Source organism: Cataglyphis hispanica, chromosome 11 (genome assembly GCF_021464435.1).
Source record: "Cataglyphis hispanica isolate Lineage 1 chromosome 11, ULB_Chis1_1.0, whole genome shotgun sequence".
In the NCBI taxonomy this organism is placed as follows: domain Eukaryota; kingdom Metazoa; phylum Arthropoda; class Insecta; order Hymenoptera; family Formicidae; genus Cataglyphis; species Cataglyphis hispanica.
The window spans coordinates 3,386,394-3,412,416 of NC_065964.1; the positions used below are offsets into that span (position 1 = coordinate 3,386,394).

General features: G+C 34.1%; 1 protein-coding gene and 1 non-coding gene across 4 annotated transcripts in view; both read left to right on the forward strand.

Annotated features, from left to right (window-relative positions):
• The window catches only part of LOC126852725 (aryl hydrocarbon receptor protein 1), a 190,304-nt gene that overhangs the window by 38,212 nt on the left and 126,069 nt on the right, over positions 1 to 26,023 (forward strand). The window lies entirely within an intron of this gene.
• Trnad-guc (transfer RNA aspartic acid (anticodon GUC)) lies at positions 13,124 to 13,195 on the forward strand. The gene has a single exon. It is a non-coding gene; the product is annotated as a tRNA-Asp (tRNA).

A 26,023-nucleotide genomic window follows, 5' to 3' on the forward strand; every position in this document is an offset into this window, starting at 1 on the left:
AATTAATATCATTTTAAAATAAAGATTTGTTATCGAGAGATATTTGTACTTCTAATTATTTCGATTTATTCTATTTCTTTTGATTGCTGTTATATGCTTTGAAACAACGTGCTTTCGTGACATTTAATTTATAATCTTTCGCTTTCTACATAAATTCACTGAATTATGTGTGCCGTAAAAAAATGACGAATGTTTTGAATAACGAGGTATTTTCGTGAACTAGACAATGCGACAACTCTGTCATTTCACTTCCTGAAAGAGAATCATCATTAATAATAGTAAATTTTTCTTCATAATACATACATAATTAAATCTCTCTCTTAAAGTTTTTAGACACATATGTATATAATGTAATTTTAGATAGTAAAAACCATTACCATAAGAAAATTCTGCGAATAGCGTAACACAGTTATTTATAGATTATTGTATTGGGTTATATAATAAATAGCACGTAAAATGACACTATCATAATAGTTGCAAAATAATCAAGTCTCATGATATAACTTACATCGCGGTATTTTCAATAATTGTTTTTTTTTTTTTTTTAAATATTAATATTTTTTCTCCAATCGATATACGATCACCTATCTCGTGATATTGCCACTGAATTATTAGAATGCCCTCCGTTCTTTCCCAACGCGACGAATGCAAGGCGTCCGGGACAAGTCGCGGGAACCGACAGTTAAGACCGTCGTCGCCGCGCCGCATCCCTTCATTTCGCCATCCGCTCGTTTCGATAGAATTTGCATTTCAGGAACGTGAGATTGGGCGGTACAAAGATAGAGCTAATGCTCACGGGGCGGCGCGCCGCGCCGTGTAAACACAGGGTAGCCCGGATCCCCTTTCTGGCTTCTTTCTCATCTTCCGTTGTGCTACGGCCTTACGTCGAGCTTTCCGTTTTCGGTTTAAAGGCGAGGTTATCAGCGGGTACCGGAACGCGCGGGCTTCTCGTACCCGATGCGAGTTACGATTGCTACTACAAGCGAATACAGCCTTTTGTTTGGGAAAAATTAAAGGGCGCAAGTTAAATTGGATAAATCTTGTTTTTAATCATTTTCAATACAATGTGGCTTCTTTGGCTTCGACAATTATAGATTTTTTTATGCAAATATTTATGTGAAATAGATATCGTGTTAATATAATTAGAGAAATGCTAAATTTTTTTTTTTTTTATCTTGAACACAAATTCGATGATTTTTTTTTTTTTAATTTTAGTCATAGGATAGTTTGATGATGATAGTTGGTCTAAAACTTTGAATTGACGTTGAAAAAATTAAATTGATAAATAAATCTTCCATTCTTTGTGCTTTAATTCATCTTCCATTACTGTTAAATTCTCTCTCCAAAGTCGTTTACTTCTTTGACTGATTCAGTAAAAGACGTAACCGACAATCATTCTATGGTTTATGAAAATTGCAGCAAAAATTGCTTATTGTTTTTTGTCATTATTAATTTTCGGTGAATAAAGCTCAGCTGTTCTCGCATATATGTATATATATATGTATTATATATTCGATAAATTAATATGGAGGATAGCAAATGATTGATCACATATATATTTCATGTATCGATTCGTGATACGAATATACAACATCGCGTGTCTATAAAAGATTCTTTGGCTACGATATTCTGCGTAACTTTTATTTTTCTTACGAAGGAAACGGGTAACATATAAGTTCAACTAGTAGTCGCGAGGATTCCGACTGACGTAATTTGTTTTCCGTAACATATAATGATGTAAATTGTGCATATTATAATCAATTTACGTTGACATATGTACGCAGGTTCCGTAATCAACGATACGATGCGTTAGTAATATAATTTATGCGACTTTCCTACTTTTCCCGCGTCGCGAAGTTTAATCATGAATTACGTCAGATTTTATATAATTAGCTCTTGTAACTAAAGGATTGCAAAGCAATCTTCAATATGTCAAATTGTCAGTATAATTATAAATTTATACGGATATTACGATAATGAATAATATGTCTGCAAAGATTATATATATTAGAGAATATATCGTACATATAGACATTTGTCAAAAGATGAGAAATTAATTCTATCAAATTATCGAACGAGCGACATCCTCGTGTGCAAAGACTTAATTACTATTACCACGGTAGTTGCGTGTACGATATCTCTTACATACACACACACACACACACATACATGTGCATCATGTAAAAAAGACGCGCATTGTGCCTCTATTATCCGCAACCGGTATTATTAACCGGACTAACTTACGGTTAGCGAGTAACTTTCGATTCGCGTAAAAAAAAAATTATCTCAGAAAAAATTATCTACGCTGTGTCGAATTCTCGTCTGTACAATTAACTTTCAGGATCATACTCGGAATCGCGAGCGGGTAGTAATTAAAAAACTGTCGGGACGCGCCCAGATTTAAAGACACTTCAATAAGGAAGGAATAATAACAATAATCGCGCGTATGCAGATAATTTTCGCTTCGCATTTAGCAAACGCGTAACAACTGAATGCTTTGTTAGGTGAAGTTCGCATAACATAAAGGTATGTTCTCTTAATACACGAAGATCAATGGAGGAAGACGAAACGCTGTATCGCAGACACATAAATTGTATGGAAATCTTATTTGAATTTTTTATTCGCTTTTTTGCGATGAATATTTAATTGATAAAATTGATTGGTTCTTGTTGGACGTTAAATCTATTATAGTGTCAGACATTGCAAGAAAGTTATCACTTGTATGAATGTTTTAGATATAATTTTATGTGATTTAATTTTGAAAACGCGAGAATTATAATAATAAACTCGATAATGATCGTGGCAAAATGGCCGCAACTTGCGGTGCATCGCAAGTGATCGCATGAAGCGCATATACAAGGGGGCGTATCTGCAAAGAATTTTATGCGAGGTGCGTTTAGAAGCAAATAGCGTAAAATAATTCCGCCCAGCATAACGCAGCATCCTCGCTGATTTACACAGAATGCTCATTTCGCACCACTTATCGACAATTAGAGTTTCGCGCAATTGCGGATAGAGCTCTGTTTGTTTGACATTTAATTAGCTACGTTTCGCAAGAGGCTGCGGGATGAATGTTTCCGCAAAATGCGAATACGAGGAGAAGCGCGAGCACTCGAATCGGTGGAGATTTATCAAAATCCGTGACATAATTCATAGGGAACATAATTCATAACACCATTGCTGATACTTTGCTCCAACTTTTACGAAACAACTAGATTATTTTAATACAGAGAGTATACGAAAATTAATTTTATTTTTAATAACAAATTTATTAACGACAAAAAATGTATTCTTTTCTCATACACAAAAATATAATTCTCTAAAATATCTTTTTTGTCAGTATATAAAATATCATAAGATTACTGACACGTCTCTCGAATATCATATGATCGAACCGTATTATTGAATGACAGATTCCGCGGCCGTTTTACTCGCAAATGATAGATAGGAATACAACGGGTTGGTCCGCTCGCGCGGACTGACTTATATATACATCCTAGATGAAGCGTTCTCGCGTCAGGTATACATAAATATAGATCGCCCTGTCTTGAGGAGCTTGTCTCACCGAGTACTCACCGCGTTCGATCGTACCATCTCTCTATAGCGATATACTAGTGGCCACCACTATCTTGATACCCCCCCACGCTGAGATCGCGAGCGTATCATTACCCCGCCTAGTGGCTAGCTCGGCAGATTACACGTCTGCGGGCCGAGTTTGGCTCAAGCTGACCCGACCTAACTCGAATTTGTAAGAATGATTACGCCGGGATTTGCATGTTAGTGAGCGGCATGTCCCAGAGAGAGAGAGAAAAAAAAAATCGCATACGATATACTGTTTTTGATGCGGCGCGAGAGAGAAGGCGCACAATAACTATTAATCCGTACCGAAAACTGAACGATCGGGATTCAAAATCTCATAATCTAAAATTAAAAATTTTGCAATTTATATTATATTAAAATAGGAAGAGAGAAAAGTTTGGAAAGTAAATACGTATATAGGAAATATTTTTATTACACTATTTATTTTGAATTTTTTAGAAATGATTTAATTAATAGATTAATAAATCTTATTTTGTTTGCTTTTTCGATAGAAATAATATTTTAACATAGTTGACTTGCATTTATCTCTGGATGGAGAAAACTTGACAGACATTCTTATCGTTTCTCTACATTTCACAAACTTATTCCGCAATTTTGCGCTTTACTTTTTTGCGTAATTGAGTTAAATAAATCGCGTTGAAGTGACAGTGACTCTCCTCGAATGCTTGCCGGAAGCGAGGCCGTTCGCTCGTGTCCCACCTGCCAGTACTGGCGGGCATGAAATTATGCTAATTAAACATATCGAGCAAAAAAAAAACCATCGCACTCTCGCATATTTATATGGGCGTTGCCGTTGTAATGTTAAATATTTTTCGGCGAAAATGTACGAAAAATTCGCGGAATAAAATTAAGTGAATTTGTATTAATCGTTTCTTTTAAAAAATGTTCGTTAGAAGTGCATACCAAGTTGTATACGAAGATCATATTTAAACGAAATAATAACTCGAGGGAAGAGTTTCAGTGAACAAATTACACGTTTATTACGTGACGAAATGTTAAATCGTTCAATTCTAATGCTGCGATAATCGAGCAAGAACGTGCGTTCGAAGAAGCGAACTAACGAGCGCTCTACTAATTAACGAGATACGTTTATATCGCACATGCGAGCAAATCGTCGACATAATTATCTAATAAAATTTAAAGCTTCGTATGCGCACATCACCTGTAAAAAGTGTCGTTCTGACAGATTATGTGGAAACAAGGTAATTTTGATTCGCATATTAATTTTTCTTAAGTGCAATTTTATTTAATCAACAATATAGCATGCGGTTAAAAACAATTAAGATTTTTTTTTTTTTTTTTTGAATACACAATTAAGCCAATTATATTAAAAAATTTAATTTAGCTACCAAACCACTGGTATAATTGAAACTAACTGCGCGTGAAGTATACTTTAAGTATACGTCCTGAACTAAGACTATCCATTCATGGATCGCTTGATGAACGCGATTTCTTGCTTCTGTAATTAATTTATAGATATTACGCACATCAAGGACGATTAATAAATCGATTTATGCATCAGCCCACGGCCAAATATATGTATATATGTATAAAAAAACTGCGCTGATTTAAGAAGACGATAAAATGTGCAAAATTGATAGTCTCAATGTGGCAATAAATAATGCAAGAGTTTGCTTCAAGAGCTTAAAAAAAGACTGAGGAATGAAAAACTTGAAAAATATTAATATATACATGTATTATGATATTAAATCGATTTTTTCCTTTTCAAAATTTTCTTATCAAACTTGAGAAAATGTGAGCGATACATTTTAATGCAGAAATAAGGAATGAAGTACAAGGAGATATGCAAATTTCTATTGATAACTTCTTCGTGCCGTTATCGGGAAAAATTTAGCACGATACGGGGAGCAATATAATAGCGCCCGTATGTACTGTGTGTAAACTTAATCTAGGAGCCACATTTTTGACTCGTCTCCGATTAAGATCTGAGAATAAACATAATTCAAAGATACATTGTGGCAGTGATTACAGGTAACAAAGCTTAGATTATAATCATCGCGGGCCACGAAGTTATGGGACATTCTCGACACGAACGTAACTTGCTGCGTAGTACGTTGTTGATTGCCGAGGCGATATAAATAATAAATGCCCGTTTCATTAGTGAAGGTTCTACGCTCGTCCATTTTAATATTCACACGAAACTTTTAACGCACGTTTTAAACGATCATTTGTATAGAGCGCGAATGAACGGTCAATATAACATAACATCGTTATATAATTGATAAGAAGCACATTAATTGCTAGGACAGTAATTTTGCTGTCTCTCTGAAAAATATATCAAATTGAATTATTGAATGTAAATCATAAGAATATATTAGAACTTTATTTAATGAAGAGTTTTAAGATTTATATCTCCATTAATTTTTCAATTAAAATTTTTATCAACAACGGTATACATAATAAGACTCAATTAACGAGATGTGTAATGTAAACAATTTAAAAAATTACGATAAACAGTCATATTATTCCATTTTTATTAAAGAGAAATTGACAGAAGTTTGTTTAAGAGCCAAAATAACACACGGAAGAGAGATAGCGGTTTGTATACATGTTGTGTTTTGATATTATGTGTACTTGGTCGACGACCGAGATAAAGATGAAATCACGATATACTTGATGTAATATTTTAAAACAGATTCAATCATATAGTGGCTAAGAGCGAGAAGAAAATCTTCTCGAGATTGTGCGTATCGGTGATTGGTTTTTGCTCTCAAGTTTGCTTCTTGCGACCGAGTGACTGGCAGAAAAATCAATCGCTTTTAAGAATGATCTGTGGACGCGCGGTTGTAACATGATAATCGCGCTGTGGTAAACGTGTAACAAAAGTAATTCAGTATTCCTATTTTAGAGATCTTCCTCGAGAGTGTCCACTTGCAAAACATCCTGTTCGTAATTGTGTTATTAATTTCCTTTTGTGCAGTTAATTATAAAATTGACACTATTTTTAATCATAGATATGTCAAAAAAAAAAAATGACAAAATTTATCATTTATATTAATTAATGATTATGATAAAAGGATATATAATATAATAATATCATACATGTTATTATTATTACATCATCATTATTATTATACATATATTATTATATAGCAAATATATAATAATTATATTTTAAAAATATATATACATATATTTAATTAGAAAAAAATGTCTTGAAGATTTATAATTTTTGACACGAGGAATGAGAGTAGAATACATACTCGTGCAAATATAATCTTATTTTATTTATAGTAGAAAGTATCGCAATAAATTTCGCTTATACCGTACATGAAGGCGTAGTTCAAAGAACGACGGAATTTCCAGTAGTTCGTGTCACATATCTTTTACCTTCTTCTTCCCAAAAAAAAAAAAAAAAGTCTGGAAAGTTTCCCGCGCGTTCTCACTAATAGCTCGGAGGCATTCATCCGGTATTATTTACCCCTTTCAACCGGCTAGATAGACGCGCGCGCTGCGGCAAGTGCCCGGTAAATTGTCCTGGATATAACTGCTCGAAAATTACATCCTCGATTATGAAGTCTAGAGACGCGTAGGACGTCGAAATTCTCTGTCGCTCTCCGTCGTCGTGTTCGTCGTGCACGACGAAGCACGAACACGCTTCTGAAAGTTCCGCGGAATTTTCTACGATCGCGCTCGAGTATTGAAGCGCGCTCGAAGAAAAAAAAAGCGATGCACGCGGTAACCTATGGAAGTTTTACACGCGCCGCCACGTCAATTACCGAGGTTGGTGGGAGGAGATATAGAATCATCATCGTGATTGTTGTTCGCCGTGGAAAGTAAGCGCGTCGCCGCCTATGGAAGAATCGCCCCGAGAATTTGAGGACTTGTGCGATAAATATCACGGCTCATTGAACTTTACGGATGCGCCGCCTTTGTGTGCGCGATGTTACGCAATTACGAAGTATAACCACCGTAAAACGTAATACCGTAAATTATATATAACGGACGCAACGCTAGTATCTACACGCGTTTTCTTGGAAACGATGGAATTTTCCTCGTAGAATATACTGGAGGACTTCGAAAGTAAAAGTTTCTGGATTAAATATCGTTTTTTTTTTCTTTTTTTTTTTTCTTTTTAGATTCGTTTTTCAATATATAAACTCTCTTTTAAACTTCAAATTCAATTAATTTTTTCGCCTGTATTTCCTTGAACGCGATTGCCGTTTTTCATCCTCGTCGCAATAAAATTTCGAAATTAATCCATTGGCGCTAATGAGAGAATCTGAAGTCAATTAAGTACGCCGTTGATGATATGGTCTCGATAAGCCAGAAAACCAATGAATATGCAAACTATTATACGTCCACCTGCCATACGCCTTTTCATGGCCCGTTATGTGTGCGAACAGAGTATCGGCATATATCTGTACATATACGTGCTGACGGTATTAGAGCGGGCAGGTATATGTGTATCGGGATATGTATGTTGCGAATAAGTGTGTTCTCTATTCTTTTATTTATACTCGCAAACCGTCAGATGCCATGAATGAGCGATACGTCATGCGAAAAGTACTTTTTTTAAGACGAGATAAGAATCTTCCCTTTTGCGGTCGTATTCACGCGTGATATTTTTCTACGCGATTTGCGTGATCTATTTCTAACGTATTTCAGAAACAATACATATGAATCATATATAAAAACAGGAAAAAATCGCATGACAAATATACAGCTTCATAATTAATATTTTATAATATTATGTTTCAATTTCTTTATACTAGATATATTTGGACTTAATAATTAGGAAAAAAATTATAGATTAATTACAAGATTACAGTCTACATTTTATGTTAAAATTAAAGAAGAGATACGTTTTTTGTTCTCCAAAATTAATTGAATTTTATCATCAAACAAAATATCGTAATATTGTTTGTCAGTAGAAAAGAGTTTAGAAGAGAGATTGGTAGGAATTTTAATAAACTTTGTTCTACGTTGGTATTTCTCTTCAACAGATGAGACTAGTATGAAAAAGCCACACTATGTATATAAATCATAGAGCTGTTTTCTTAGCCAGTCACGATGAGTGCTATTTCACACCTCGCGGCGTTGATTCTAATCGTCGTCGGCTCAGTCGCTTTTCTCACATCGAGAGAATCGAAATATTTTTACATATTCCATCGATCGATAATTTCGAATTTGTTCGAAAGAAAAAAAAAAAAAAAAAAATTGTCGAATCGGCCATTGGCACCGCGCGCGCATCCGCGTATATATTTGTATGCGCGTATTCATCTTTGCGCGATGTAACGCTAATGGTCGGACAATTTGCAGAGGCGTGCCGAGTTAAAGTCAGACTCCCCTGCGAAGTTTCGCCGAGCCAGACTCGAAAGTAATGGCCTAATGTTACTTAATATCCACCGTAGAAATGCGCTTATCTCAGATATGCCCTAAAGGGCCGACGTATTTCCATATTTTACCATGCCGCAGTCGCATCCTATGCCAACTTCTACGGCAAAATCATAAATGCGCATGAATAGAATGTGGCTCTAGGTACATTGTATGAGAAAGAAAGAAAGAAACATGGAAAGAGAGAGATTTTTGCACTGGTACTTAGCGAGACATTCTATGTGTAGTTCTGTCAAAAGTTGTGCCTCGTATTTACAAATTTTTCTCTCTTGACGAATATTTTTGTGGATATATTATTTTATTTTTATTGTCTTCAATATTTAAAATTATGTTGAATTTCTTGATGAGAAAAAATAATAATAGAGAGAGAGGAAAGATTACATAATTAAATCTAAATTTATATAACAAATTAATCAAGTAAAGCGTTTGTGTATAAAGGAAACCTTTAAGACAGAAGATTATATATTAAGACAGTCTTTAAATTTATATTTACTCTTTACGGCCTTCCCAAACTCGTTACATGAACGTCTGGACAATGATAAATCGCGTACACGAAAAAATTGCGCATACCTTCCGCGGTGATTTTCGTCGATAGCCGCGCGCGGCCGCGGCTTCATTTTTCCCGGGCTAATTTCCGGTCAAGATGTGGGTTACGATGGTGAAGCTCGAGCACATAAGTCTCCTCGGTATCAGTACTCGGTCTCACTACTCTCTCTCTCTCTTTCTCTTTCATTCTCTTTTTCACCTTCTCGATCATCATCTCTTTCTGTCTTGTCATGTTAGCGTAGAAACGGAAATAACCTATCTTTGAAAATGGACTAACTAACACATGTCGGTCTAACAAAGTTAATGAAAATTTAATATTTTGATTTTACATTATTAAATAAAATACTTTTATTTAATTAATCTATTATAAGAGAATATAAAATTTTTTATATCTTAAAAAATATTTTTTCTTTTATATTGATTTTTGAAAATAGCGATAGAATAAGCGATAAAATTAATTTTTATTTAATTATTTTAGCAAAATAATTGATATTATAATTTCTGCGGGTTTAAATTTTTTTATATATCTCTCTTTTTGTAAAAAAAAAAAAAAATAAAGATTTATAGATCTATTTGAGAAATATCTTTGTGCACGCTTTTAAGGCAGAGTAACAATTAATTTTGTTAATTATAAGTGTGATAGCTGATTGAAGAATTTATTATACGATTTTTTAAACTGTCGTGATATCAGCTGTCGTGGTAAGTCGCTAATTTATTTCTTATCCTCTGTCAACCCTCTCTCCCTATGACGTTTTAACGTTATCGGCAACTATAAGGATTGAGTTAGTTAATTAAATGCATAAATTTCGTGCGCTGTGACGCGGAGGCCTGGAAGCTGAATATTCGAATCGTTTAATTGCATATTAGCACGCGAAAATTTGCAAAATAAGTAAAATAATATATCTCTCCTTATTCTTAAATAACTTCAAATTACTGCGTATCGTTTGCATATAGCGTTGCTAGACTACATCACGCACTATCAAATATTATATTGTCGAGTGAGATTAGTCCACAATACAGTTTTATAAATATTTAGTCTATCAAACACATACAAAGATTACTTGATATGCTAAATTTGAAATTACACCTATATGATTTTTTATCAACACTTGATTTTCTACAAATTTTCATATACATATACACATGAATTGACAGCTGACATTTCTATGCTACACATTTTTAATTGAAATTTTATTATAAATGTAAAATTTTAAAATAAATTTAAAAAAACTATATGAGGAATAAAGATAAATACTCTGTTTTCTTATCGAAAATTTATTTTATCGTATGTTTATAAACATATGCTTATAAACGATCGAAAAAACTTTGCAAATTGGACGTCACTGGGCGATGATGTATTATTTACTTCAGAAAACACATTCGAATGGCGCCACGCGCGATGCCTTCGGTCGATTAAATGACTTATTAACGGACTTGTACAGTCTTTCTGATATCAGCAGTCACTCGCGACAACATGCGCGATCAGCAACTAGCCGGCGGCGTCTTTCATCAATCGTGTTTCATTGCGAGGACGTGCTTAAGTTAAATGAATAAGGATAAGATCGATGCATTACAGTGCAGAATTTTCGATCACGAGGTTCCGCGACATTAAACACATCTGTATTATTTTATCGGTGTGTTTCTCTCCGTGACGTTATCACTAGCACATCATAATTTTAATTTTACAAGAAAATTTTAATTATTCATATTAATTAAGATATATACGCAAAAAAAAACTTATTTATTATAATAATAGTTAATAGAATTTTGTTCATGCGTTTTAATATTTTATGTCAAAAAGTTAAATACGTATATAACTATTCTTTAATGAATCGTATAAAAGGATTGATATATTACTTATCATTATGGTAAAATAATCTTGTTTTTTTTTCGTGTTTCAGGTAAATCGCCTTACATAATTTTTCTCTGTGACTCATAGTTGCAAGCCTAAAATTCACTGGTATAATTCAGGTAACTTAAATGATAAATTTAATTGAAATTCCTTGTTAATGGAAATCTGTTTATTTTTGGCATGTTTTTCATTCTATTTGACAGATTATTTTACATCAAAATACACGAGAGAAATAAAAATTGAGCTATTATTTTTTTATGTTTAATAAATTTTTATTCAGTTTGATAAAGAAACAACTCTCTTGTGATATAGAAATAAGCTATTTAAAATATTATAAATGATTATTTAAAAAAAAAGAATAGTATATAACATATCTGTACTTTTAAAGAACTTTGTCAAAGATAACTGAACGTCATTCTCTTTGACGTCAATGAAAGAAAAACAGCAAAATAAACGGAGCAAAAGGAAAAGCTAAAAAAAAACGACGATACCGGCCTGTTTACATACATTACTTAAACTACTGTTCACGCAGACGAATTACCGCGATAGCCAGTGCGACGGACGGATGAGTCCTACAATGGTATATAGTCTATTATATCTGCACCCATTCGCATATATACACACACACACACACACACATTTACACATACGGTGTAAATCTACTATACACATAGCAATGTGTATAGTACATTTACACCGTATGTGTGTGTGTGTGTGTGTGTGTACCGCATACAAATCTACATACATATGTATAGAGTACAAGCCGCGCACTTGCATACGTAAGGATCCACGATTACATTTACAAACAGTTAAGGCCATTAGCGAGCACGCGAAACCTCGGGGTACTAATTTTATCCAGCTCGGTAATTGCGAAAGATTCTAATGGCCTTCGCCTCCTCGCCGCATTTACTTCGCTGTGTCGACGTCGTCGTCCTCGTCCATCTTGGCGCGTTTGCGACGCCGAAATTTTCATATTTTTCCTTACATCGAGGTTAATCATTTTCTTCTCTCTCTCTCTCTCTCTCCTTCTCTTTTTTAATCTTATTATTTCTTTTTATCTCTCCTTGCTTTCTATCCCTCTTTCATCCTTTCTCTTCGTGTAGTTTGTCTTTTTTTTTTTTATTATTCCGAAGCGGCAAATATTTTTCGCGCGGTAACGAACAAGGATATGGAAATCGTGTCTCGTTCACGGTAAAAAGGATTTATTTCCGAGCCGGCGCATATTAATACACGGCTCGCGCGCCTCGTCTCGACGCGTGTCTGTCACATCGGCGTGCGAGAAATTTACGCCACGCGAGTTGGCGGAAATTGCATCGGCACCTACACTCACGAAAGTAGTATTTTGCAGTTCTTCAACCTTTCACTTAGCATTCATCCGTGATATCGAGATGTTATCCGGATATAAATATGTACCTATGTTTTACTCTGGATACTCACTTTTGTTTTACTCTTTTGCATTTACTTCTTTTTGATTTGGTTTTTTTGACACGTATATTTGCATTTAAATTTAATAATAAATTCTGAAGAAAATTGATGCGTACAATCAATTATCGCTAATAATATATTGACTTTAAAATTGCTAAAAAATTCATAATATATAATATATAATATAATATAATAAATTTTATTATTCTTAATAAATAAGTTAATAAAAAACGCAGACATATAACAAAAATTTATAAAATGTATTGTGTAATATACATATAAATGTATGTAAATATTTGTCACAACAAGGTGTTCCACTATCTTCTTCCATTTATCAAGAAGTCCTCGGTAGTATAGTGGTCAGTATCCCCGCCTGTCACGCGGGAGACCGGGGTTCGATTCCCCGCCGGGGAGGATTTTTTTTTTCTTTTTTTTATTAAAACATTACAATTTTCTCATTTATTCAATATAATATTAAATGACATATTGATTATTTTAAAAAAACATGTGAATATCTTCCGCGTGACAGATTCAGATACTATACGAAGTGACTTATATTATCGAAAATTTTACGATAAATGGAGAAAGACTTATTGTAGTACACGTAATAAAGATTTATAATTAAAAATACATTTATATTTCATAATAAGTTTTATAAATATTTGTTACGACTATAATATCTGTTTGACAAATCTTTCAAATAAATAATAATACATATAAAATAACCAATATAATAATATTTAAGTAATCACATAATATAAAATATTTACACAAGAATAATAAACGCAAATTAATCTTCCAAGCAATCTTTCTGAAAAAAACGCATTTAAATATTAACATTGCTGCTTGCTTTATAAATATACCAAGTTATATACCAAGTTCCATTATTTCAGAATCATAAGACCCGCTCACGAGCGTTCCTCGTCAGCTGACAACACGTGCCTTTCGTGACGCGGTTGCTCGCGGATTAATCACGTTTATAGGACGCTTTGTAACTGTTCCCTATGGTCCCCGCTCTCCCCCCGAATGCGCGACAATTCCACGCGAAAAGACGACATGAAGCGGCGGCAGTAGCAGGCCGGTTACATTCCCATGGGATGGGAAAGCCTAGAAAAAGGGAAGCGTAGCGAATTACTCAGTGCGCAGCCGCGCCCATTTGCAGAAAAGAAGCGGATATAATGGTGAATTGGATTACCCGAGGCTGGGACTGAAGAAAGCGAACGAGCGATGCAAGAACGCGAGAAATTGCCGGTTCTCTTACCGTGATCCAGTTGCGCGGCGATACGAGTACATTTTTGAGAGAGAGAGAGTGAGAGAGGAGTGGGGCGAGATATCGCAATAACGATTTGAGACTAATCAACCGAACGTTTTTCGTAAACACTTCGCGCAACTGTAAAGAATGTGTGATGCAATGAGATGTAGGATACGCAAGATTTTTCTAGATAATGTCGTGGGAAGATAGTTCGAGGGAGTGTATTTTTTGATCAATTGGGAGACGAAACCGCCGTTGGGTCATTTTCACCCTTAGCTGGCTCTGCATTCAACCAATGGGAAAGCATAGAAAAACGGCGAGTCATTTTTCGCATCACCAATCCGATGCCACGCTTTTGAAACGTCAATATCCAATCGTAGGATTCTTGCGATAAATGGTTTTGGTGATTTCAATACAAGCGTTAGCAATATAAATATTAACGAACTCTCTTAATGCATTTTCGTAAACAAAGTGAATAATAATCATTTACATAAATTAATATAATATTGTAAATTATACATTGAGATGCTAGTTACTTCGTACAAAATTAGATATATCGATTTCTCTCTTCGTATTTCAAGTAAAAATTTTGGACGAATTTATCTCCTTCTCTGAAAAAATTTTGTAAAATGTCTCACAAAATTTAAACGCGAAATTAAAGACGCATTTTTTTTTTTTTGAAAATTTTACGTCGCAAATAAAACATTGTTTTGCATATAGCTTACGTTGCATTTGCCGTCATTCGCTTCAATATGTCACTATCGTCATCTCACACTTGTCACTTGCTTCTCCTTCCTGCAACACGCGCTTCTTTTCCTTCATCTTAAATTACGATCGCTTACACGGGCGCGTTAAAGAAAACGGAGTATATAGCCTATTAATCGCCGAGATACTTATCGGTCATTAACGAGGGGAACGTTAATTAAGGAACGTATGCAGCGTGTTAGCATCCTTGCACCTGCACGCTTCCAGTTTTGTGTAAAACACCCGCGGTTCATATTGACAGATTAATAAACAGATACGTTATCTCTTAACGGCGGCTGCTGGCGATATCGATGTTTTCGTAAGATCAGCCTAACAATAAGTTGATATATTCCAATTACATAAAGAATGTTAACAAACCAAGAAGAGATAATGATACTAAATAACAATATATGAAGTTTATTAAACGCTGTTGCATTTTTTTAAAGTTATTTAAAATATACTGTTTGTGTGTGTGTGTATATGTACGGATTAAAATTGAAAAAAAAAAAACAATATATTTTTTTTTTTATTTTATTTATATATTTTTTCTTTTTAAAAAATATCAATTATTCTCATGAATATCAAGTATCAATTTTTTATCATTATTTGGTTGAAGGATATTTGATATATTTCTATGGGATTTTCTAATTAGATAACACCGGAAGAAACGGTGGCGATATGTTCCGATTTATTGTTAAATAGATCGCATATCTTGGGTGGCCGCACGTGGGAGATGAGCACGCTTCTCTCTCCATGTGTTTGCTCACACGACACCTATATATATATATATATATATATATATATTCAGACATATATATATATATAAAATTAGGTTCCAAGAGTTATTTGATACGCAATGCACGTAGGCGGAAAAAAGCCGGAAAATCGTTAATGAACACAAAGCGGCAGACATTCCGTTCCTCTAAAAGTGATACAAAAACTTCTTCCGGCATAAATTAAGTATACGCGTGTAAAAATTAATTGCCTCCACGTGCGTAATCAACTCGTGATGCGATTAGTCAATGTAAAGTACATCCCGTATAAGTACGCCCCGTGACGCGTTGTTCTAATTATTATAATGCGGAGATAAACGCATCTCATGTGCTCTTTCTTATTACGCGCATCATATTAAATAATGTTAGATATTATTAATAATATCTTTAACCCCATTTTGAGTGTTTTGGAATTTTACAACATGTATTATTAGATAAAAAATTGAAACTTAATAAAAAATGTATAGATATTAATCATTTCTTCATGAATATTTTATGATAATGATTTATATTTATTATATATACTCTAAAAAGATTATATCTTATGCAAGTAATATCCAAAATTATATAATATAGTAATCGTGCAGTTATTTTTTATTTAGACATTAGGAGAAGGCATCAGATTAAAATTATAAAAAAAAGATATTAAAAAAATTATGTTTTATCTTCATAAAATTATTAATAATTGATAGTATACATTTCTAAATTTGACAAAAATTTTTAATATATAATTTTTTTTTTTTTTCCAGAAGCTAACGCCTTTCTCTCGCGATATTTAAAAGAAATATTCGCCGAGGTTAACCTGGTGGCTGGAAACGAGCATCGCAGCGAATGACACGAGCCGGCTTCTCCCTAAAGAGGAAAGAAAAAAAAAAAGACGACGAGCAGACGTAGGATGCCGGCGTTGTAGGGTGCGTTTTCATACAAAATAACGAAAGTTTCTTCCGGTATAGGATCATGTAATACGCCGTTCGTACGGTGTGCGAAAGTTCTCTCCGCCTCGTAGGCGGGACTGACTGCCAGTCTAACCCTTATAACGCACATTCACCGACTGTTTACGTACCTGACGTGAAAGCATCACGAAATGCAAGTCCCGCCTATAGGACGGGTGGTAGTTTGTTCGCTCGGCGAGACGAAAATATACTTTTTTATTTTTTGCAAAAACAGCGTTTGACATTTTTAAGTCAGTTTTTTTAAACGGAAATTAGTTGACGGTTATCAAAAGCCTGCTACGCGCGTTTAATTGCTACATGTAAGGTAGATTGAGTCTCGAAGGGAGCATGAAACATTTTAGATTTCTTTAGAACCATTATAAAATATCTTTGAAAAAAAGTGTTTTTCTGAAAACGTGATAGAACTTGAAAATTATTGTCACTATAGATATATAATTAAAATAACAAGTTTGTTTTCACATAGAAAATTTTTTAATCAAATATCTATGTTGCTTACTTGCATTAGATCTTTTTTGTATTTTTCCTCTTTTATACAATGTTTTTTTATTAATACTAATAATATTAATACTAACGTAGATTGTAAAAGATATTTTACAAAGATATTAGAAAATATTAGGACAGGTTTTTAATTGATTTCTAATTTACCATCTAACGTATTTTTATCATATTCCTTCTCTTTATTCTAATTAAAATCGTTAATTGAAGCGGAACACAAACGCGCCGTCAAATCAAGATAAAAGCATGTGCGTCATTGAGATATTCTGATCTTAGGAAAAAAAAATGGTATTGACGATTACAATTTTCGGGAGAAAAAAAAGAAGACAAGAGGAAAAAACGATCGTTGAGAGGGTGTATATATAAAACGAATATTCAATTATATCGTTAATTGCACTAATAAAGAATGTGTGATTATTTTCCACGGACGGTGTACGTCGATATAATGATACGACGTTATTCGTATGTGTGTACGATGCGGTTTAAACCTGTTGGTATATTGTGTCCGCGTTATTATTTTTTATGTACGGTCACACACACACACACATACATACGTACATGCTGTGTGGATAGCACACAACCTATCGTACGGTATGTTACGTGAGTTAAAATGTGCCGCGCGTTGATAAAGCGTTTTAAATGCAATCGTTAATTTCGCGTTTCTATTACCGCAATTAGAATTTGCATTTTATAAATATGCAATTTCGTGACGGTACTAATTCATTTCTCGGTCGCCTATCCCTCTTCCCACTCCTCTTCCCACAACAATTTTTTGCTCCGTTCGCGATATCAGTTTTCGATGGATACGAACCTGTCCGAATAGCTTGAAAGATTCTTTTTATCTTCCCGCAGCCGATTAAAGCGTCGAGAATGACGTGTTTCTGTAGCACATATCCGAAAAAAGTGATACGTACAATGATTTTATCAGAGAATGCATTATTAATATAACAGTTTGTAATTAAAATGAAGATATATATTTCAATTAATCTAGCATCACTCATTTTCGACCATAATATTCAATTCTTAATTTGAAATATTGCATTATGGTATTACAATTACAGACTATGTTTAATTATTAAAAATTTTAATTATTTAAAATTGTTAGAGAAAATTGTTAAATACAAATACTTATTTTTTAAAATGTGCCTTGATAGGCTTTCTCCGTATTTTCTTTTACTTCTAGAATTTTTGATAAATTTTTAATGCATTTTTTCTTCAACAAAATATGTCATAATCACTATATGCATTGAATGAAGTATCTTCATTTCGCTTATAGCATCTGCACAAAAAAAAAAAATAATAATTCGACGCGGTATTATTTTGAAGACACCCGGTTGGCAGCATGAACGCTAACTAGCAGTCTCAACCGAGGAGGCACGAATTAGCGATTCTGAGTATTTTAAGACGCGGGACGTCAAGTATATGACAAGTACTCGTTGTCCAATTTCGTTAAATCTTTGATCTCACCGCACAAATCGAGCGGATCTTATGACAACTCTTGTATTCCACGTCTTACATTTTTATCGCGCGGCTTAAGGAATAATTGACACGATATGAATGTTAATTTATATATTTTGAGAAATTTAATATATTTTAATATACATATACATTTAATCGTAATATGACAATAATAATTTGACTCCGAGTTAACTTTAATGTCAATAATTATTCACAATTCATTAATTCATTAAAAATCTTGTGACAATTAATTCACATAGGGAGCAATTAATGAAAAGGATTTAGAGAATCTTTCGACCATTTCCTCTTTTCGTAATGCTTTCAATTTATATGTGCAGTAAACCGTGAAATTTTTGACGGTCGATCTGATCGCGGATTCTGACGAATAATGCAACATTTATAAAATAATTAAGAAATATATATATATATATATATATATATATATATATATATATTTGTTGATAGAGAGATTCTACGATCGTTAAATTGATTCTTCTAACAGAAATTAATGGTTCTAATTAGCCTTCTTATCGCACTATTGCAACAGCGTATATGACGCCACATATGCCAGACGACTGTGCAGTGAGAGACCGTTTTCATTATTCAAACGCGCCATCATGACAGCAAATGGTGCACGATGCGCGGAAATCGATGCCGGCCGTTCCGACTCTACTATGTAATCGTGAGAAATTGGAATTGTTCAATCACACGCGCCGGGAGCCGGCGAGATCGATGCAATTGCATCGTCGTTGACGTCCCGGGCCCGCATTCGTATCCCGCATTTAGCGCTAAATGCGCCGACGCGATTCTCAACCCATAATAATGCTGCATGCGATCTCCCTGGCACATAAACTTTAGGATTGAACATTTAATGGCACAATGAGAGAAAGGATGGCATGCGCAAATATAAATCTATCTCGTCATTTGCGTGAGATATATATTATGCAAATCATTGTTAAAGAATTATTTATTTATTTTTATTATGCTTATATTATTTATTTATAATATGCATTCAAAATCAGTCGAAGAATTATTTAATGAAACATTAAATGTAAAAAAATATTAAGATTAATTCTTTTTAAACAATTTTTGCTTAAACAAAAATTAATTACACGAATAATTACAAATTCATTATTCATCGAGGAAGATGACTGTGATATTATTGAAAACTAAAACTGTACGTAGGATTTAACATAAAAAAATCCGGGCGAAATAAAAAGATATACATAGCTTATTAAAATTAATGTTAAGAGTTCGATTTGCTCCAATTTATGAGGATGATCCAAATAAATTCTATTCATACGATCGTGGTATATCAATATTTCCGTGAGGATGCAGCCGGTTAGCGCAGCCGAAACTAAAGGAGCAAGAACGACCGTGGGATCCGCTAAAGATCCTCTCGTTCTCGCTTCGCTCCCTTTCCCTTCTCTGCAATCGCCGCCCTTCGCTTCGATCGCCGCTTAATAATTGTTTTTTGCACTCGTGTTTACGAGGATCGACCAATGATACGCATTACGGGTGGCGCTAATTGCACCGAAATGTGCATCTGCCTTTTCAACGCTAGAATTTTATGTATTCTATTACTATCGGCTTTACGCGTGTTCAGAAAACGAGATGCATCTCGGAATTTATTTTGCATAAGATACTCGAAAATATCCTTCGTGAGTATGTACTTTAATTTGAAATAACAATATGTCAATGTGTGCAAGTAATGTCAGTAAAATAGATATCATATTAAGTGATAACGCGATAAAATTATGTTTTATTTTATTTTATTTTATTAAACAAATATTTGCAGGAATAAAATTACTCTTTCTTTTTCAATATACGCAATAAATTATAATTTTATTAGTGCTACATAAAATTTTAATATTTTGCCAGATTTCACTTGACTTCACTAAATGACGGACTTTAAACAAGAATATTGCATAATTTAAAACGTAACGTCTCAAGTTTCTTAAATAAAATGTTAGATTACTTGATAGACAAAAGCATTGAATCTTACTTTTGCGAAGCAGAAGTCACGAAATACTTGCATACCACGGAAGAATACTGTTACTGCCAAATTAAAGTACAAGACGTTACCAAGCTCGAAGACGATGACGTAAAATCTCCAAATCAATAATACCGATTCGTCCCGGATCATTTTCTGTTTTTAATTATACTTAGGTTAGCCGAGGTTAACCCCATTAAGTTCGCGATGCCGTAAGAAGGCTACCGTGATCTTTATTTCGTTTCTCGTTCCTCCGAGATCCAATTACGTCCGTTTACGTTAAACATTTTCGGGTTTATTGCTTGACGTTGCGAAACATGAAGAATAGAAATGACGTACTGTTGTTACTTTTAATTTCGAAAGCTTGCAGCTATCAAAATTGTATAATCATAATTTTACAACACACATCGATACATAAACAATTATTTTTAATAAAAAAAAAAAATTGTGAGAAAGAGAGAGAAAGATCTAGCTTCTTTTCTTAAAGAAATTAGAATTATATATTTATATATTATTTATTTGTGTGTGTGTGTGTGTGTGTGTGTGTGTAATATAGCATGTAATAATTAAAAATTAAGAATTACATTGAAATGTGAAAGAATAGGAGATAATTGACTAAAACGAATCACAGTTAATAATCTTGCATGACAATTTCGCGGCTGCATAAAAATGTTCCCATTTCTAAATTTGCTGATAATCCGCAAATTTGTGTTTATCTTGCCGATTTTCGACAGTCTTCGTTTCATCAATTACGATCAACCGCGAAGTTTCGAGGAAATCTCGGCAAAGCCGTGTCCTTAATTGTTAGTTAGCAATGATCTCGCTGCCGAACGAGACTTTTCGAGCGTCCGGCACATCAATTGTTCACCTTTTTTTCCGCGATCATTAAAGATCACGATCAGTTCAATGGGTTCGCGAATTGAAAAATTAACGCGAAACTGGTTTGATGGGAAAAAAATGAGATATTGATGCAGACCGTAAAATCGATCCTTTCAGATCGCGTGATGGAACGGTGTTTTTCAAGTTCCTTTGAACAGCGAAATATCTTTGAGTGATAAAATATTTGTCACGACGTATATAAAAATAAATGGAGAAGTCTATATTTATTTTATTCACACCATTAATTGAGAAGGAAATTAAAAATTGTTTTTAATTTAAATTATTAAAAATATAAAAATATTTCTCTATATCTTTTATGGAAATTTACGGGGAATAAAATGATTAAAAAAACATTACATTGGAGATGTGAATAATCCTATAAATTCTATAAATTGTTCAACAATTATGTAGAAACGAATAATCATAAAAATTAAATTATCTCGTACACGATTATCCGAAAAATTAAAAATTAAAATATCGTTATAAGTGAAATTGTATGTCAATACACAAATAAAAATTAATTATAAATTAATCCAAATTTTTTTCTCTATTATAAATAATATTGTTTCACACTTGCGAGATGCTGAAGGTTAATAAGGCAATAAATAGATCCTACTAAATTCGTGTCCGAATGGAAGGAAAGGCGCGGCGAGTAGAAAGCAGCTGAATTTATCGAGGTTTTAATTACTCTGAGCTTACTGCCGTTTTAATGACTGTAATGATGCGAGCGACTCGAGACTTCGAAAAGGGGAAAGGTAGGGGGGAGAAATGGGGGAGAGGAAATGCGTTTCTTCCAGAGAATCGGAGGCAGCGGAGGCACCGCTCAGATAATATGCTAATTTCTTGACGGGTAAGTAAAGCACGTAAGGGAGAGATCGAGCCAGAATAACCTCACAATTCTGTCGAATCAGTAATGATTATGGCCGTTAATGGCCACGTATTTCATGGTCGGTCGATCATCACTCTACCGCACACGATTGATTGTCCCTTTCTTCCTTTCTTTTTATACCCATTGCGTTTTATCATTCACCTTGTGATACGGCAGCAATTAGAAGCACATTTTTTTTCCCTTTAAGCAGTTTCCCTTGTTCGTATTGTCAGATGAGAGATCAGCTGATTTGAGAATTGACATTTTTTTTGTGGGACGAAATAAAATATATTAATTAGAGGATTGGATTAATAATCCAATAATGTTAAATATTATATTCATTTAGATATTTAAAATATGCTATTTAAATTATGTTAACAAAAAGATTATTGAATTATTTTTATAATAATTTTTATAATAATTTTATAATAATAATTTTTACAATAAAATCACACATATTGTTTTCAAAAATTAGAAATAATAACAAGTAGTATCATACAAGTAGTTACTGAAACAAAAAGCGAAAGAAATGCTAAGAGAATTGAGAAAGCTAATGAGTTTCATTATAATAAAAATCTAACCGCGTCAGAGAGGTACTTTTAATTATCTCACCAGCGTCGATACCTCGAAACTTTGATTTCGGCCTTGCATAGAGGTCGACTCGCGCAGCCCTCGGGCTTAATAACTTTTTCGCGCAGTATATCTCTCTCTTTCTCTCTCTTGAGAAGCGCGAGTTAAGTGTGCTCCACCCTGTGTGTATATCGGGGCCACCCTGAGTAGTATCTGGGTCCTTCGTTTTCCCTTCTCCGAAGCCGCGCGCGAGAGCGCGGTTACCGATATGCAACAATTATTATTATATCATCCCGAGGTGTCAGGAGGTCAAGCGTGCCACGACTACGTATAGACATAATATCGGTGCCTATCGAACGCGCGCCACGTTCTTCCCCGCCCCACGTGTACGGCCGCGATACGTAATTATCCGGCCGGGGCTGCCTCGCCCCGATATTTATGGGATCGAGAGATCGAAATCGAATCATGCTCGGGCAGTCCCATCTGCCGTCCGATCTGTCTCTCGAAACGTATGGCGTATCTACGAAATCGGCATCGACCCTCGATTCGCGACCGTGGAGTTGAAACTTTCTTTAAAAAAAAAAAAAAAAAAAATTGACGCAGTTAGTATATTTATTATATTAACATTAAGCGTGTGTATTCGTGTTAAGAATGCTCTCACCATTTGTATCGTCATTAAATAATCATAAATAAAAGATTTAAGTTTTGTAGTTCTTGCTTAATATATCGATAATGTTACGTAAAAATATACAAAAAAATCAACAATAATGTAAAATAATGTAAAATCGATAATAGTTATAAAATATAAGAATATAAATCGAGTACAGTCTCTCACGATCGAATTAATCTCTTCACGTATTTTCTTTTCGAGATTGCAATTATTGGTAGCGATGTGAAGATTAGATTTGAGAAAAGAATAAGGAATTGAATACCACCCTCGTAAACACATTACCGCCTTCCTCTTCTTGATTCCAGATCTCGGATCCAGCCGCCCGATTAGCCGAGGTTGGCCGAGTCGGATCTCGCTTTCTTTCCCACACGGTCGAGCCACGGCCGACCACCGGCGGCTAATAAAATCTGTTTTTATTAATATCGTATTATATCGGGACCGGCTCCGGAGATATTTAGCGTTTACGGCGGTTCCGGGAAGAGTCGCGGAGTCGTAACGACACCCCGCCGCCTTGGCATCGGTTGGCGGCTTTATTCTCGGCCGATGGTTTAGTCAGCAACGCGAGTGTCGATTCGTTTATACCACCAATTAAAACTCTATCTCGAATATCGCTCGCATCGTATGAACGATGATACCCTCTACCTCGAATTCTCACAGGATAATTGCACGCGAAAAGAGACCGCCTAGTCCGACGATAAATCTTCTCCTGCCTCGGTTTCGCAGATTTATATCGGTCTTGATTTCTCGAGGTTCGCCAGCGAATGAATTTTAATGGCGAAAAAAATTTATAGCGGATTTTCTTCAAGCAAATGTTTATCATTCATTTAATTTGAACGTGATAAAACAGGGTATCTATTTTTCTCTGGAAAAATATGGAAAACTTGGAATAAAATTTTATTAGACCCGGGGAATTTCAAAGAAAAAGAAATTTTTTTTTTTAAATAATTTTTCTGTAAGCAGTCTGCAATTTGCCGATAAGCCAAGTTGTATAAATTATGTGTTTAAAATAAATTATATATCTATTTTATCTAGAATTTAATATCTTGATAAAATATTGATTATGTAGTATATATTCTTTATTTTAATTTTTAGTGATAAAAAATGAAAATGTTATGCAAGTTTAAAATTTTTATCTTAACGAAAGATGTTCATTTTTTCCAGCGTATCTAGCACTTGAAGTCCAAGTGGCTTTGTGTTTTTCGTATGAATGAATAAAAAACATTAGAAAACGCGTACAATAAAAAAATATATTTTAAGAAATTACATTTAAAAAAATCATTAGAAAGTATTCTCTTTACCTGGAATTAATTTTGAAAAAAAAAAAATACCTGGAAGATCAGGGAACTTTTTTACAAGATTTGCGTAAAGACCCTACAAAAACATCAAACGCGTTAATGAAAAATATATAAAGAAAATGGGAAATGAAAATAAAAATCTTGTGACACTCTCGTAATTATCGCCCGGCACGTACAATGACAGCGGTGAATCACACTCGCGTATTGTAAAAGTCGTACCGCGACGATGCTAGCCTATTGACCGAAGACCGAATACCGATGCATCACGCGATGTTCATGGTCATGTAAGGCCTTGAACCGATCGGCCAAAGAAACGCGCACGCACTCCTGATGAGAAGGACAACGGTTCATTGGATCGCATGTGCTCCTTCATCGCGGAACAAAGTGCGCACGTGGGTGTGTTATCGGTCTCCGTTCATTCATTCGCGGAGCGAGCTGGTTACACATGACACGTTGCGTACATGACGTTCTGTCATTGTTGCCATCGTATTAATAGACTGTTGATGAGGGAGCTCTTAAGAAGAGCTAGTTTTTTGCAGCGCGAGCATATGTGACGATCCCACACTGCGGTTTGTTCGTCACGCGCCGCGAAAGAAAAAAATATATATATATATATGTATGTATGTATGTATATATTTATATGTGTGTGTATTGAAGCGTGAACGCCATTTGGAAAATTACGGTTTGCAACATGCTAACGTGATAAATGTAGGAAATAATAGCGTAACGAGAACATACGCGCGCGCGCACGCACATATGGACAATTTTGCCTCATGTTTATCCATATCTCTCGCGGTGGATACGAATAATTAGAATTTATGTCGTAATCTGCCGGTTGCTATATAATGGAAGCTTTTTCTCTCTCGCTATCTGAGAAATTACTTTTTAGAAAGGAATGATTCTCTTATTCTATTAAATGACACGTGAAATTTGTTTTACAAATTATTTTAATCATATATATAATATTAAAAATATCACTGCATAAAATTGAATAATATTTATATATAATAACATTATTAATAATTATTAAGTCCTCTATTAAATTCAATAATTCTTTTTTTTTTGACATTTATATTCATATTATTCACAATAAAATAATATATAATTATTTAATTATTTTTAAATAACCATTTAATATATAATTATTATAAATAATTCAAAATTATCTTTTGCTCCTTGAAAATTTCCATCCTCAATATCGGTAGTTGAATTCAAAAATCTCGCGAAAATCTTGAATTGACAGGACGCGATCGCAACGGGACGAAAAAGACACGCACGCACTCTCGTTGGCT